Raw genomic sequence first — 11,760 nt, forward strand, 5'->3', positions numbered from 1 at the left:
ACCCTTTAACAGACAGATGCACGCTTGTCGCTGCTGCTTTGAGGATGCAGGTGCGGCTACAGCCCACACAATTCACAAAGACAGAAAAAAATGAATTTTTTTTTTTTTGTGGAGCAAACTCTGAGGGTTACACCACCCTTTAACAGACAGATGCACGCTTGTCGCTGCTGCTTTGAGGATGCAGGTGCGGCTACAGCCCACACAATTCACAAAGACAGGAAAAAAAGAAGAATTTTTCATTTTTTGTGGAGCGAACTTTGAGGGTTAAACCACCCTTTAACAGACAGACGCACGCTTCGAGCTGCTGCTTTGAGGATGCAGGTGTGGCTACAGCCCACACAATTCACAAAGACAGAAAAAAAAAAGAATTTTTTATTTTTTGTGGAGTGCACTTTGAGGGTTACACCACCCTTTAACAGACAGACACACACTTGTCGCTGCTGCTTTGAGGATGCAGGTGCGGCTACAGCCCACACAATTCACAAAGACAGAAAACAATGAATTTTTTATTTTTTGTGGAGCGAACTCTGAGGGTTACACCACCCTTTAACAGACAGACGCACGCTTGTCGCTGCTGCTTTGAGGATGCAGGTGCGGCTACAGCCCACACAATTCACAAAGACAGAAAAAAAAGGAATTTTTTTATTTTTGTGGAGCGCACTTTGAGGGTTACACCACCCTTTAACAGACAGACGCACGCTTGTTGCTGCTGCTTTGAGGATGCAGGTGCGGCTACAGCCCACACAATTCACAAAGACAGAAAAAAAAGAAGAATTTTTTATTTTTTGTGTAGCGAACTTTGAGGGTTACACCACCCTTTAACAGACAGACGCACGCTTGTCACTGCTGCTTTGAGGATGCAGGTGCGGCTACAGACCACACAATTCACAAAGACAGAAAAAAAAAAGAATTTTATATTTTTTGTGGAGCGCACTTTGAGGGTTACACCACCCTTTAACAGACAGATGCACGCTTGTCGCTGCTGCTTTGAGGATGCAGGTGCGGCTACAGCCCACACAATTCACAAAGACAGAAAAAAATGAATTTTTTTTTTTTTGTGGAGCAAACTCTGAGGGTTACACCACCCTTTAACAGACAGATGCACGCTTGTCGCTGCTGCTTTGAGGATGCAGGTGCGGCTACAGCCCACACAATTCACAAAGACAGGAAAAAAAGAAGAATTTTTCATTTTTTGTGGAGCGAACTTTGAGGGTTAAACCACCCTTTAACAGACAGACGCACGCTTCGAGCTGCTGCTTTGAGGATGCAGGTGTGGCTACAGCCCACACAATTCACAAAGACAGAAAAAAAAAAGAATTTTTTATTTTTTGTGGAGTGCACTTTGAGGGTTACACCACCCTTTAACAGACAGACACACACTTGTCGCTGCTGCTTTGAGGATGCAGGTGCGGCTACAGCCCACACAATTCACAAAGACAGAAAACAATGAATTTTTTATTTTTTGTGGAGCGAACTCTGAGGGTTACACCACCCTTTAACAGACAGACGCACGCTTGTCGCTGCTGCTTTGAGGATGCAGGTGCGGCTACAGCCCACACAATTCACAAAGACAGAAAAAAAAGGAATTTTTTTATTTTTGTGGAGCGCACTTTGAGGGTTACACCACCCTTTAACAGACAGACGCACGCTTGTTGCTGCTGCTTTGAGGATGCAGGTGCGGCTACAGCCCACACAATTCACAAAGACAGAAAAAAAAGAAGAATTTTTTATTTTTTGTGTAGCGAACTTTGAGGGTTACACCACCCTTTAACAGACAGACGCACGCTTGTCACTGCTGCTTTGAGGATGCAGGTGCGGCTACAGACCACACAATTCACAAAGACAGAAAAAAAAAAGAATTTTATATTTTTTGTGGAGCGCACTTTGAGGGTTACACCACCCTTTAACAGACAGACGCACGCTTGTCGCTGCTGCTTTGAGGATGCAGGTGCGGCTACAGCCCACACAATTGACAAAGACAGAAAAAAAAAAGAATTTTTTATTTTTTGTGGAGTGCGCTTTGAGGGTTACACCACCCTTTAACAGACAGACGCACGCTTGTTGCTGCTGCTTTGAGGATGCAGGTGCGGCTACAGCCCACACAATTCACAAAGACAGAAAAAAAAGAATTTTTTATTTTTTGTGTAGCGCACTTTGAGGGTTAAACCACCCTTTAACAGACAGACGCACGCTTCGAGCTGCTGCTTTGAGGATGCAGGTGTGGCTACAGCCCACACAATTCACAAAGACAGAAAAAAAAGAATTTTTTATTTTTTGTGGAGTGCACTTTGAGGGTTACACCACCCTTTAACAAACAGATGCACGCTTGGCGCTGCTGCTTTGAGGATGCACGTACAGTGCACACAATTCACAAACACAGAAAATATTTTTTTATTTTGTTTGGAGTGCACTTTGGGAGTTACACAACCCTTTAACAGATGAGCCAACCAGCCCTTTACTTATGGGACACAGGCGCACGCTTGGCGCTGCTCCTTTGTTGATGCACGTGCAGCCACAGTGCACACAATTCACAAACACAGAAAATAATTTTTTATTTTGTTTGGAGTGCACTTTGGGGGTTACACCACCCTTTAACAGACGAGCCAACCAGCCCTTTACTTATGACACAGGCACATGCTTGGCGCTACTTTGTTGATTCATGTGCGGCTACTGCGCACACAATTCACAAACACAAAAAATTATTTTTTATTTTGTTTGGAGTGCACTTTGGGGGTTACAGCACCCTTTAACGGTCAAGCCAGCCAGCCCTTCACTTATGACACAGGCGCACGCTTGGCGCTACTTTGTTGATGCACGTGCGGCTACTGCGCACACAATTCACAAACACAAAAAAATATAGTTTTTTATTTTTTTGGGAGTGCACTTTGGGGGTTACAGCACCCTTTAACGGACAAGCCAGCCGGCCCTTTACTTATGGGACACAGGCGCACGCTTGGCACTGCTCCTTTGTTGATGCACATGCAGCCACAGTGCACACAATTCACAAACACAGAAAATAATTTTTTATTTTGTGTAGAGCGCACTTTGAGGGTTACACCACCCTTTAACAGACAGACGCATGCTTATCGATGCTGCTTTGAGGATGCAGGTGTTGCTACAGCCCACACAATTCACAAAGACAGAAAAAAAAAATTTTTTTATTTTTTGTGGAGCGCACTTTGAGGGTTACACCACCCTTTAACAGACAGATGCATGCTTGTCGCTGCTGCTTTGAGGATGCAGGTGCGGCTACAGCCCACACAATTCACAAAGACAGAAAACAAAAAGAAGAATTTTTTATTTTTTGTGGAGCGCACTTTGAGGGTTACACCACCCTTTAACAGACAGACGCACGCTTGGCGCTGCCGCATTGAGGATGCACGTACAGTGCACACAATTCACAAACACAGAAAATATTTTTTTATTTTGTTTGGAGTGCACTTTGGGAGTTACACCACCCTTTAACAGACGAGTCAGCCAGCCCTTTAATTATGACACAGGCACAGGCTTGGCGCTACTTTGTTGATGCACGTGCGGCTACTGCGCACACAATTCACAAACACAAAAAAATATAGTTTTTTATTTTTTTTGGAGTGCACCTTGGGGGTTACGGCACCCTTTACGGACAAGCCAGCCGGCCCTTTACTTATGGGACACAGGCGCACGCTTGGCGCTGCTCCTTTGTTGATGCACGTGCAGCCACAGTGCACACAATACACAAACACAGAAAATTATTTTTTATTTTGTTTGGAGTGCACTTTGGGGGTTACAGCACCCTTTAACGGTCAAGCCATCCAGCCCTTTACGTATGACACAGGGGCACACTTGGCGCTACTTTGTTGATAACCGTGCGGCCACAGTGCACACAATTCACAAACCCAGAAAATATTTTTTTATTTGGTTTGGAGTGCACTTTGGGGGTTACAGCACCTTTTAACGGTCAAGCCAGCCGGCCCTTTACTTATGACACAGGCGCACGCTTGGCGCTACTTTGTTGATGCATGTGCGGCTACTGCGTACACAATTCACAAACACAGAAAAAATATATATATTATAATTATTTGGAGTGCACTTTGGGGGTTACAGTACCCTTTAACGGACGAGCCAGCCGGCCCTTTACTTATGATACAGACGCACGCTTGGCGCTACTTTGTTGATGCACGTGCGGCTACTGCGCACACAATTCACAAACACAGAAAAAATATTTATTTTTTAGCACTTGGGGGGAGCACCCCTGATGGACAGAGCACTCCCTGGACAACACTACAGCACCCCTTTAGGACTGGGACACTGCACAGGACTTTGGAGTGGACACAGCCCCTATGGAGAACTGACTGCACAACACAGTCCAGCCAGCCCCTATGGACTTTGGAGGAGTGGACACAGCCCCTATGGACAATAGCAGCACAGCACAACACAGCCAGCCCCTATGGACTTTGGAGGAGTGGACACAGTCCCTATGGACAACAGCAGCACAGCACAGCACAGCACAACACTACACTGCACTACACAGCCCAGCCAGCACTAACTCCCACCCTCCCTCTTCACTGTCCACAGCCGAGTGAGAAAATGGCGCCGACGTGGGTACCTTATATAGGATCCAAAACCCGTGAGACTCGGAAGGCGGGATGATGATGTTTTGCCTCGATTTCAGATCCGAGTCAGGCGGAAAAAGTCGAGCCTGACTCAGATCGGCCTCGGATCCTGGGGGCTCGGGGGGGTTTGGATTATATATAAATATATATATAGACAGATTAAGAAGTAGCACTGCACGGACTTCACAGCAACAATGTATACTGTATGCAACGTTGCAGATTTAATACAATCTTTCGTCAAGCCATTGTATTAAATCCGAAACGTTGCATACAGTATACATTGTTGCTGTGAAGTCCGTGCAGTGCTACTTCTTAATCTGTTTATTTGCTATCACGACTTGCCTCTGCCTGCTATGATGGAGTCAGCACCCCGGCCGTCAGCATAAAGGAGCTGGAGTGCCGGTCTTTCCTTTGTCTACATATATATACCTCAATCAGTATTTGGTAACCCCCGTTTCATAATCCTGTGTTTGCCACTGCTATAGGTGTATCTAGAGGCATAATGGGAAATAATGAGTTGAGAAATAGAAGACTCATGTGATTTGTTTAAAACAGGCTAATAAAGTGAGAAAAAATAAATAAAACATGGGGAGATGTATCATATCTACAAGAGAGATAAGTACCAACCAATCAGCTTCTGTCATTTTCTAGGACAGCCTGTAAAATGACAGACGTTGATTGGTTGGTACTTGATCCCTCTACAAGATTGATAAATCCTCAACTAAATAAATAAAAACAGTGTATTTTAAAGGTGCATATCCACTAAGGGTTTGCAACAGACACTTTTCGTGTTTTGGTTTTGGATCTGGATCTTTCATCGTGTTTTGGATCTGGATTGGTTTTGCCAAAACCACCCTTCCGTGTTTTGGGTTCTGGGTTTGGTGTTTTGGATCTGTATTTTTTTTTTAAATAGCATAAAAACAGCTCAAATCACAGAATTTGTGGGTTTTTCTGCTCCTATGCTATTATTAACCTCAATAACATTAATCTCCACTCATTTCCAGTCTATTCTGAACACTGAACACCTCACAATATTGTTTTTACTCCAAAAGGTTGCACCGAGGTAGCTGGATGACTATGCTAAGCGACACGAGTGGGCGTCACAAACACGTGGTCCATCTAGGAGTGACACTGCAGTGGCAGACAGGATGGCAGTTTGAAAAACTAGGCCCCAAACAGTACATAATGCAAAGAAAAAAAGAGGTGCAAGATGGAATTGTCCTTTGGCCCTCCCACCCACCCTTATGTTGTATAAACAGGACATGCACACTTTAACAAACCAATCATTTCAGCGCCAGGGTCTGGAACACGACTGTGGCTGAAATGATTGGTTCGTTTGGGTCCCCACAAAACAAGCTGGCAATTAATCTGTCCATGCACAAACTGGCTCTACGGAGGCAAGATGTCGTCCTCATCCTCCTCATCCACCGATTCTTCACCCTCTTCAGTGTTGTGTACATCCTCATCCTCACAGAGTATTAATTCGTCCCCACTGGAATCCACCACCACAGGTCCCTCTGTACGTTCTGGAGGCTGGTCTCCCTGGAAGAGTTGATAATTCATTTTTATGAACATCATCTTCTCCAAATTTTGTGGAAGCAACCTCCTACGTCTTTCGCTGACAAGGTTCCCGGCTGCACTAAACACTGTTTCTGAGTACACACTGGAGGAGGGGCAACTCAGGTAAAATAGAGCCAGTTTATACAGGGGCCTCCAAATTCCCTCTTTTTCCTGCCAGTACAGGTACGGACTGTCTGACATCCCTACTTGGATGCTGTCACCAATGTAATCCTCCACCATTCTGTCAGTGGTGACAGTATCATATGCAGTGACAGTAGACATGTCAGAAATTGTTGGCATGTCCTTCAGTCCGGACCAGATGTCCAAACCGGCCCTTGACTTATGACACAGGCGCACACTTGGAGCTGCTCCTTTGTTGATGCACGTGCGGCTACTGCGCATACATTTCGCACACAAACACAGAAACAAAAGAATTGTTTATTTTTTGTGTAGCACACTTTGGGGGTTACACCACCCTTTAACAGACTTATGGGACACAGGTGCACGCTTGGCGCTGCTCCTTTTTTGATGCACATGCGGCTACTGCGCATACATTTCGCACACAAGCACAGACAAAAAAGAATTGTTTATTTTTTGTGGAGCGCACTTTGGGGGTTACACCACCCTTTAACAGACTTATGGGACACAGGCGCATGCTTGGCGCTGCTCCTTTGTTGATGCACGTGCAGCCACAGTGCACACAATTCACAAACACAGAAAATAATTTTTTATTTTTGTTGGAGTGCACTTTGGGGGTTACACCACCCTTTAAGAGATGAGCCAGCCGGCCCTTTACTTATGGGACACAGGCGCACGCTTGGCGCTGCTCCTTTGATGATGCATGTGCAACCACAGTGCACACTGGCCCTGATTCAGAGCCGGACGCTCTGACAGAATCAGGGCTGGCCTTCTGGTTTTTAGAGCGGCCTCCTGGCTGCTCGCATAGCTGTGGGTGACCACCCACAGCTATAGCGAGTGGCCAGGAAGATGGTCGCAATGGTCAAGACCATCGCGACCATCGGGCTTGCAACGAGACCCTTGTGGTAGGGTCTCGTTGCCGCAAGCCCCAGAGATTTCGGCTCTCACAGAGCCGAAATCTCTCCCACTGACATCATTCGTGATGTTAGTGGGGCAGCCCCCAAACGGAGGCGTTCACATGGGTACGCCTCCGTTTGGGCAGCCACTCCCCCGTCCCGCCCACCAAAGGGGGCGTGCTGTCACTCAACATCGACAGCACGCTCCCTTTGGTACGAGACCCGGAGTGACGGTTTGCCCGTCGCTATCCGGGTCTCGCACATGCGCACGACGGAGCCGGCTCCATCGTGCACATGCGCACTGGGCCACCATCGACCCGCTTGCGAGCGCACAGCGTTCGCGAGCGGGTCTGAATCAGGCCCACAATTCACAAACACAAAATTATTTTTTATTTTTGTTGGAGTGCACTTTGGGGGTTACATCACCCTTTAAGAGATGAGCCAGCCGGCCCTTGACTTATGGGACACAGGTGCACGCTTGGCGCTGCTCCTTTGTTGATGCACGTGCAGCCACAGTGCACACAATTCACGAACACAGAAAATCATTTTTAATTTTTCTTGGAGTGCACTTTGGGGGCTTACACCACCCTTTAAGAGATGAGCCAGCCGGCCCTTTACTTGGCGCTGCTCCTTTGTTGATGCACGTGCAGCCACAGTGAACACAATTCACAAACACAGAAAATCATTTTTTATTTTGTTTGGAGTTCTCTTTGTAGGTTACAGCACCCTTTAACTGTCAAGCCAGCTGGCCCTTTACTTATGACACAGGCGCACGCTTGGCGCTACTTTGTTGATGCACGTGCAGCTACAGCGCACACAGGGTCTCATTCAGAACCGCTCACGAGCGCTGTACGCTCGCAAGCGGGTCTATGGTGCCCAAGTGCGCATGCGCATGACGGAGGGAGCTCCGTCGTAGGCATGCGCGAGACCCGGCGAGTGACGGGGAAGCCGTCGCTCGGGGTCTCGCACCAAAGGGGGCGTGCTGTCGATGGTGAGTGACAGCACGCCCCCTTTGGTGGGCGTGCCAGGGCGTGGCTGCCCAGATGGAGGCGTTCCCATGGGAACGCCTACCGTCTGGGTCCGGCCCCACTGACATCACTAGTTATGTCAGTGGGAGTGATTTTGGCTCTGATAGAGCCAAAATCACTCCAGGGCTTGCGGCAACGAGACCCTACCGCAAGGGTCTCGTCGCAAGCCCGATGGTCATGATGGTCTTGACCATCGCAACCATCATCATGGACGCTCACATAAGCTGTGGGTGGTAACCCACAGCTATGCGAGCGTCCAGGAGGACGCACAAAAAAAACAAAAACGCCCTGATTCAGAGCGGGCGCTCGTTCAGAGCGTCCGGCTCTGATTCAGGCCCACAATTCACAAACACAGAAAAAAATTATTTTTTTATTTGTTTGGAGTGCACTTTGGGGGTTACAGCACCCTTTAACGTACAAGCCAGCCGGCCCTTTACTTATGACACAGGCGCACGCTTGGCACTACTTTGTTGATGCACATGCGGCTACAGCGCACACAATTCACAAACACAAAAAAATAAATACTTTTTTTTTTTTGGAGTGCACTTTGGGTGTTACAGCACCCTTTAACAGACAAGCCAGCCGGCCCTTGATTTATGACACAGACGCACGCTTGCCACTACTTTGTTGATGCACGTGCGGCTACTGCGCACACAATTCACAAACAGAAGTTTGTTTGTTTTTGGAGTGCACTTTGGGGGTTACAGCACCCTTTAACGGACAAGCCAGCCGGCCCTTTACTTATGACACAGGCACACACTTGGTGCTACTTTGTTGATGCACGTGCGGCTACTACGCACACAATTCACAAACACAGAAAAAAATATATTATTTTTTTTGGAGTGCACTTTGGGGGAGCAACCCCTGATGGACAGATCACCCCCTGGACAACACTACTCCACCCCTTTAGGACTACAACCTTTATGGGACACTGCACAACACAGTCCAGCCAGCCCCTATAGACTTTGGAGTGGACACAGCCCCTATGGACAACTGACTGCACAACAGAGCCCAGCCAGCCCCTATGACAGCAGCACAACACAGCCCAGCCAGTCCCTATGGAAAACATCAGCAAACACAGCCCAGCCAGCCCTAACTCCCACCCTCCCTCTTCACTGTCCACAGCCGGAGTGAGAAATGGAGCCGACGCAGGGACCTTTTATAAAATCCAAAACCTGCGAGATCCGGAAGGCAGGATGATGACGTTTTGCCTCGATTTCAGTTCCGAGTCAGGCGGGAAAACCTGAGCCGGACTCGGTTCCCGGCTCGGATCGGGGGGGCTCGGGGGGGGGTTGGATTTCAGAAATCCGAACCCGCTAATCCTTAATATCCACTACATGTCTAATGAATGACTGAAGGATAATGACATAATTATCGTTCGCTATACTGTGCAGTGTAAATTGTGCCCACACTGAACGATATGTGGTTCAGTGCAGGCACCCTCCCTCATCCCCAAACATGACCTGATGGTATCGTCAGGTCAGGCAGTATGTTCAGGCGATGACAGATGCCTGAACGACCAGCGGGAGCGCGCATCGCTGGTCGTTGTGACATATTCACTGCACGGTTAATTAAAGATAACTATGTCGTTATCGTTCATCTATTTATATTGTGTAGTGGATATGCGCCTTTAGTTTATCAATCCATCTGAATTATAGTTGGAAAAGTAATTTTCCACTATCTCTTCTTATTAGTGGGGGCATCTTCCAAGGATCTGGGTAAAAGCCCCATGCTGCCGGATCCACCCTATATTAACACCAAAAACGGGATCCACATTAAATTCCAACACACCCGAGTCCACACAAATAGTCGGACTTACTCTGGAGTCACAAAAAAAGCCAGATACCAACAAAAAGCCGGATCTACACTACGGGCCTGATTCAGAGCCGGACGCAATTAGCGCTCGCTCGTCCAGAAAATAGGGGTGGTTATTCAAATGAACCGTTCGCTCTTTGCGTTCTGTTCACGGCTCTAGGTCTGAACGAGCGAACAAAACTTGCGGTCGTTTTTTGGATAAATACGCCTCCTGGCCGCTCACATCCTACGTCATGTCCGCTATTTATTAGATTAATCGAGTACATCTACCAGCGTATGAACTGCTCGCTATTCTTGTGGTTGGTTTTTGCTACCACAATCTTGCAAGCAGTTCTGGCTATAAAATACCCCAGTGACGTGGTCAATGACGCTGCTGTTTTAATTATGCACACCCATAAAACGCCCGTTTTGACCTTTAAGCAAGCCTGCGTTCGGATCTCCACTCCCCGTTTTCAAGCACCTTCCCCTGATACCACCCACATACGCCTCTTTCTGTCTCTCAAATTTTCAGGCATTCGCTATTTTGCGAGCACATGAATTTCGACCGCACTGACTGGTTCGCGCATGCGTATAACGATCCGTACGCATGCGCAGTTGGGCAAACATCGCTCGGAGCGAACGAGCGGCCGCTTACGAGCGGCTCTGAATCAGGCCCTAAATTCCTACAAACACCCTGATCCACATTATGTGGCTGGTTCTGAGTTGCACGTAAATTGGCTGCATTGATTGCATGGAAGTAGTTGTGATTCTTCACCTCTATGAGTTGCATGCATCTATGCAGTCACCAGGGTTGGTTCAATGTTTCTAGGTGCCCAAATCAAAGCTACGTAAAAACCGCCCCAATACCCTCCGCCCAGCTCACCACATACACGCCCACTCCAGCTCCCTAGTCATACACGTTCGCAAGTCAGACTTGCGGCTGCAAAAAGACGTGCAATAAGAAAAGTATACAAAATGCCACACTACTAACCCTAACTCCCTGTATATGAGTTTCGTCAGATCATATGTGCATTATTGATGGACATCAAATTGCGATAGTTTGCAACAAGCAATATTTTTTCCTGTGATGGCAGTGTTTTTACCATTTGATGGCAGCATTCCGATGTAGGCCTCCATTGAATGGTAATGATTTGATGATGTTCCGATGGTTCCCTTACTTTTAAATGCAGAGAGCTGCGCTGCACCTGGCTTCTTATCGGCTGCCGGTCTCTGCATCAGTGGGGCATCATCCATTGAAGTCTGTCTCTCAGAAGTGACTGTACTGGTCCCTCCCCTCTCCCAAGCTGCTGCTAGTAAACAGAGCACATTGCTAGCTCTGATTGGCCCTCTGAGACAGTGAGAACCAATCAGAGCACAGCCGTTGCCCCTGCAGCAGCCACTATGTTGTAATTGTCTTGAGTCTGGCTATGTCACTATATTCCGTGGCCATGGCATCACTGAGGTCGGACTATCACTAGATGAGGTGTAGCAGCTGCAAGACTGGACCCAGTTCTTTGTCCCGCCACCAAAACCACCCTCAGTTCTGCCCCCAGAATATCTCACACTGTGGGATATTGCTGTACACTCATTGTGCATGCGTGAACATCGCTATGGATCGAATGCTTTTGATGCAATGGTTAACTACTATTGCATTGGAACATTCAATGACGAAGCCCGTCCACCATTCGATGTCCATCCCTAATGAGCATAACACAATCCTGATGAACTGAGCATGCTGACACGGTTCTG

The sequence above is a fragment of the Taudactylus pleione genome, unplaced genomic scaffold (genome assembly GCF_031769625.1).
Source record: "Taudactylus pleione unplaced genomic scaffold, aTauple2 ptg000535l, whole genome shotgun sequence".
Lineage (NCBI taxonomy): Eukaryota > Metazoa > Chordata > Amphibia > Anura > Myobatrachidae > Taudactylus > Taudactylus pleione.